The sequence below is a fragment of the Ostrinia nubilalis genome, chromosome 17 (assembly GCF_963855985.1).
Source record: "Ostrinia nubilalis chromosome 17, ilOstNubi1.1, whole genome shotgun sequence".
NCBI classification, from domain to species: Eukaryota; Metazoa; Arthropoda; class Insecta; order Lepidoptera; family Crambidae; genus Ostrinia; species Ostrinia nubilalis.
The window spans coordinates 1,563,756-1,569,398 of NC_087104.1; the positions used below are offsets into that span (position 1 = coordinate 1,563,756).

At 35.7% G+C, this 5,643-nt stretch overlaps 1 long non-coding RNA gene across 1 annotated transcript; it reads right to left on the reverse strand.

The window, feature by feature from the left end:
- Positions 1-709: 709 nt before the first annotated feature.
- Positions 710-1,080, reverse strand: LOC135079814 (uncharacterized). The gene is made up of 2 exons (XR_010258902.1): positions 1,004-1,080; positions 710-849 (listed from the first exon to the last, which is right to left on the reverse strand). It is a non-coding gene; the product is annotated as an uncharacterized LOC135079814 (long non-coding RNA).
- Positions 1,081-5,643: the final 4,563 nt, after the last annotated feature.

The window sequence follows — 5,643 nt, forward strand, 5'->3', positions numbered from 1 at the left end:
ACTGGGGCGAATGTCTTGAAGTAATCCAGACCATGTTGTTGACTATATCCTTTCGCGACAAGCCTGGTCTTCTTCTTTTCTGTTAAATCAACATTTACCTTCGTTGTTAACACATATCGACATCCAATGACATTTCGATCAGGTGGTTTCTTTACTATTTTCCATGTATCATTCTTCACTAAACTTCTTAACTCTGATAAAATTGCTTCTTCCCATTTGACTTTTTCATCACTTCCCAAAGCTTCCTTCAAAGTTGTCTCAATAGCTCCAGAAAAATCATCACAGTCACCATATTCTTCTTCCTGTGACTCACTGTCACTATTCTCTGTTTCTCTAACTTCAACCATATTAAAGATTTTTCGGGGGCGCCCAACGTGTCCTCTCTCAATCCTAGGTCTTCCAGGGCCTCTTTTCAAAGTGATATTCCAGTCAAATGTCTCATTTCTATCAGTAGTACTAGTAACTTCCGTATCTTCTGTGTTTAGTTCGTTTCTGAACGGTACATCTTGAGATCGATCTATTGGAACTTGAATATTCGAAGGTTGATCACTAAAGTGTGAACTACATTGTCTGTTGGACAATTCAAACTCGATAGTCTTCCTTTTATCAACACTATCTTGTTCACATTGCAGCTCAATAGATGGTTCTTTCAAAACTTCACTTTCAGTTTTCTTATCTTCCTGAAACTTGACGTCTCTTGACACCACTATTTTTCTTTTCTCGGATATCCACACCCTATAGCCACCAGATTCAGCCGGGTAGCCCACAAAAATGCCGGGAGAACTTCGTGCTGCGAACTTATCCTTTCCTGGCTCCTTTTCCAAAACATGAACTTTCGCACCGAATGTTCTGAAATAACCAATATTTACAGGTTTATTAAACAATTTTTCATATGGAATTTCTCCATTCAAGCTGCTAGTCGGACATCTGTTACGCAAATAACACGCGGTTGCAATAGCTTCCGCCCAAAAACTTGCTGGTAGACCAGAGGATAATAACATACATCTTGCCTTCTCCAGTAAGGTGCGATTCATCCGTTCTGCAATTCCATTACTCTGCGGTGAATACGGCGTAGTCAACCCATTTATTCCATTTTCTTGTAAAAATTTCGAAAAATCACTATTCACAAATTCCTTGCCATTATCGGAATGGAAATATTTTATTTGTTTACCTGTCAAATTTTCGATCTGACATTTAAATATTTTAAACTTTGACAAGACGTCACTTTTATTTTTCAACATAAAAACTTCACACCAACGAGTACAATCATCAATAAATGTAACAAAATATTTGTTTCCCGCATTTGATTGAACTCTCATTGGGCCTACCACATCAGAATAAATTATTTTTAACTTTTCGTCACATGGCTGACTGGACTTCACAAAAGGCAACGCAACCATCTTTCCCTTAGCACACACATCACAATCGCGCAAATCAGTATCAGACTTGGTGGCGTCTATACCCGATTTCTTCAGTACTTTCATAAGATCCCTAGCATTCAAATGTCCCATACGCTCATGCCATCTACACAAATCCACATCCTTATCTGATACTACAGATGCCGAAGCATCCTGCTCTCTCAGGTAATACAAATTACCTCTACGATCAGCAGTCAACTTAACTTCACCATCCTTAGTTGCATATGCTACATCACGTTTAAAAGTGACTATACAACCTCGAGCAGTAAGTTTAGAAATCGAAATTAAGTTACTACGTAGATCAGGAACTAACAACGTATCTTCAAATTGGATTTTTCGCGTAATATCATCGTTACATGCTAATATCTTGACAGTACCCTTACCTTGCACGGTTGTCAAAGAACCAGTGGCTAATTTCAATTGTTGGTTACTTGGCAATATTTTATCAAACCTGCTTGCGTTGTTACACATGTGCGAGCTGCAACCGCTATCAAACAACCATTCCTGATGAAGACGCTTGGAATCAATAGCTAAACAGTTATCTGAAACATGATACACAGTTAAAGCTTCATGTTCTACAGTCGAACACGACTCAACGCAACTAGATTCTGAAGGTTTCTGTTCTGAAGCCTGAGAAGACTTCTTTTTCTTGCAATCGGATGCCTTATGTCCAAAGTTATGACATTTGAAACATTTATACTTAAATTTTGTTTCAGGTCCAGTCCCATTCTTCTTCTGATGTTTATTTATATACATAGCTCCTTCTATCCTCTCAACTTGGGTATTGCCTCTCGAACTGTATTCTTCGATAATTTTCACCCTAAGTTGTTCAGGCTTTGGCAGCTCGTCTCTACTTTCAATGGCGCATCTGAAGTTCTCATAGCTTGCTGGTAAACTATACAGCAACATAATCGCTAAAAGATCATCATGGATCACGATGTCCATTTCTTCTAACTTATCGACAGCTTCAAAAAATAAATCAAGATGTTCGCATACGTTCTGATCCTCACTCATCTTGTGTAGCATGAGCCTTTTCATCAGGGTCGCTTTTTTCGCAGGTCCACGTGATACGAACAGACTCTCTAATTTCAGCCAAACCTCTCGTGCAGTCTTCAATCTTTTCACATGATGAACAACACTCGGATCCAATGACAAAATCAACTCCGATCTTGCCTTTCTGTCAGCAAAATCCCATGCTGTTGATAATGTCTCATCCGTGGGTTTTGACTTTTCTCCACTTACATATTCCCAAAAATCATTTCTGATCAATAGGGCTTCTACTTGCACTTTCCAACTATCATAGTTGTCTTTTCTCAATAACTCAATACGTACATTCGACATTCTGTTCACGTCACTTTATACGAAATTATTTTCACGACAAACTATTTTAAAATGTTACTTTGCTCTGGGGCTCTGGGCCCATAACCCTTGTTAGGGATATATTAAATCCGCTACAGAGCAATAAACACAGTGGTTGGTAGTAACATAATAAATATATTGGTATCAAAGCACACGTAGAATATTTACAATAGAGAGTTCGGCACAGCCATTACACAGCTAAAGACAACATCACATTTGAATATAAATGACAGTTCTATCATAGCGGTTCCAGCTAGCCAGCTCTACGTTATACAGCATGAAGGTGCTCATCAACAAAAACGAACGACCGAAATAGAAAATGCGCTTAAGCCTAGGCGCAGACCACCGATTTTTAGTTGTCCGATAGTTGGGCCCGATTCTAATTTGTGTTATGAATCGGCCGATACCAAATCGGTGTAATGTGCGCACTTTCATACATCTCCATACTGATTAACAGCTCGACCCAACTATCGGCCAAAATCGGTGGTTTGCGCCTAAGCTAAAAGTATGTTTGTGCTATTAAACAATTTACGTTAATAATACAGACTATCATGTAACCTTTCTACCTGTTTACTATAACTCTATACTACAGTGTGTATAACACATCTCTCGTCCCGAAAAACCCTTTCAAATATTTCCCACTAGTAAATAAAAAACATACCAGTTTCAATATCGAGTCTCCTATGTAATAAATTTTTTAGGGTCCCGCTCAACTTTTCTGGCATGTGCCTATCTGACCTTTCGAACCTTCGGATTTAGACAACTTGATGGATAGACTGAAATTTAGACCGAACTTGTAATTTAGTGACCCTAGGAAGGACTTTGTATGTAAATTAATAGACAAACTTTTAGTAAGTTGGTAAGAAGATCGATTAGCATCTTTAACTACAAGGATCTGTTTGAATTAAATATTTAACGGAATTATCTTGAAGATTACTACAAAGTGAATAAGGAAAGTACTTACGAAATAATTTCTCTAAGTAAGCTCACAAAAAGCCGATTCAAATTTAAATTCGCTTATCGCACCCTTAATAATGAATGGGCACAACTCCAAAATTCAGTTTTTTGGGAAAAGCCAAAAAACCAATCGGCGGATCGCGGTTTTTTACATAATTGGCTCTAAAATCTTTATTTTATCAGCTACAACTTTCAAATTAAGCATACTTCATCACTGGTATCTGTTATATAATTTGACATAAGACATTTTTGAAAATATTGATTATGAGTATTTAAAAAAATTGTTTAAAAAAATATTTCAAAGTTAGGCCTTTATTTTACTATTTCTGTTGTTGTGATTTTGGGTATTACTTGTACTTGTGCCCATCTAATCCTTAGGCTGAATTGTTTTATATGGCATATTCCCTAATATTGCTCTCTAATATTCAAAAATAAGTGTATTATTCGATTTTTATATTGATTTACGCCCAATAACATTGGGGACAGTTATTGTGCGGTATAGTAGCTTATAGCCAATTCAGTATAAGAGTAGGGTGCTGAATACTAGAAAATTATTAGATATGTCGAATTAGATTAAAATAAAGACTATTAGCTATTTCTCTGAGAAAACCGACATGAAAATACTAATTTTATGCATTCAAAATATTTTTACTTAGATAGATAGGGACTCTTAACCTATAAAAAAAAGTTGCTTTTCATCAAATAAAGAAAAAACCCACAAAAACTTTTTCTGTAAGGTTTTCTGTTATGGATTTGTTCAGGATAATCACTTATTAAAGTCCAACAGCCAGTACCTTGGTATCTTTTTTCCACTATCCTGCTGTCCTGGTGGAAGGAACCGTTCTCCTTGTCCCTTACTATAATCACCCACATTATGTGGGGATCAGTTCAAATGGCTATTGTAAAAAATACAATTTAATACTCAAATTGGCGTGTGTAATTTTTTAAGGATTTTAGCAACCAATTTTGAACACAAGAATATCCATTCTAGTGTTCTAACATTCCCCAAAAAATATTTTACTACTAAAACACCTTAGCCATGCTTGAGATTCAATTTGTGTTATATGGTTTACAAATACAGTCTTTTATAAGAGCACGGATTTGCAGCTGCTTTTAATTTTTCCGTACTCATCATCATTTTGCTTTTGATCATTTTAGTGATTAGAAAGCTCAATACATATCTTTGGCCCTCCAAATAGAAGCCCTTTACGTCCTGCTTGACTTCAGTATTGCAAAGAGTCTAGGTACACAAGGTTTACGACGATATTGGACACCCAATATTTATTATTCTGTACAATTTTTATCCCAAAGTATGCTTGGTTTGTTATCACAAACTCCGTGATCTTTTTTCTTTGCTTTTGTGTACAATATTTGCCACATATTAATAAAAACTGTTAGTGGTGTTAACACAAGATTTCATTACGAACTCATATTTTTTAAGACAAAAAGCACTTTAGAACTTAAATTTAGACAAACTGAAAATTTCAAGGTCTAATAGCTGATCAGTAAAATTGTAGTAACTTAATACGTGAAAAGATAATTTTAAAATAAATTCGATGTATCCTCAGTCCTCAGAATCTGAGTGATTAATTAGCATCAATTTATGTGACCGTAATAAATTAATGAATAATATAATTAAAAATTATAACACTATCATATTAAAGTAATTCACCTTTTGGCTGACTAGTGCGTTTATTCATAAAATAAATAAAGAAAAAAGCCAACCCGAGCCCCGAGCGAACGTTAATTAATAGCCTTAACACGTAGGTATGTCTCTTATTTTATTAATCATTAGTTTATTTGTCGAGAAGTATTTCATAACCACCGCTTTATTTCTTAGCATCGCGATAAAACATTCTATAGGCTCCTAATCAACTAATAGGTATGAAAATTAATACCAAGAAGCAAA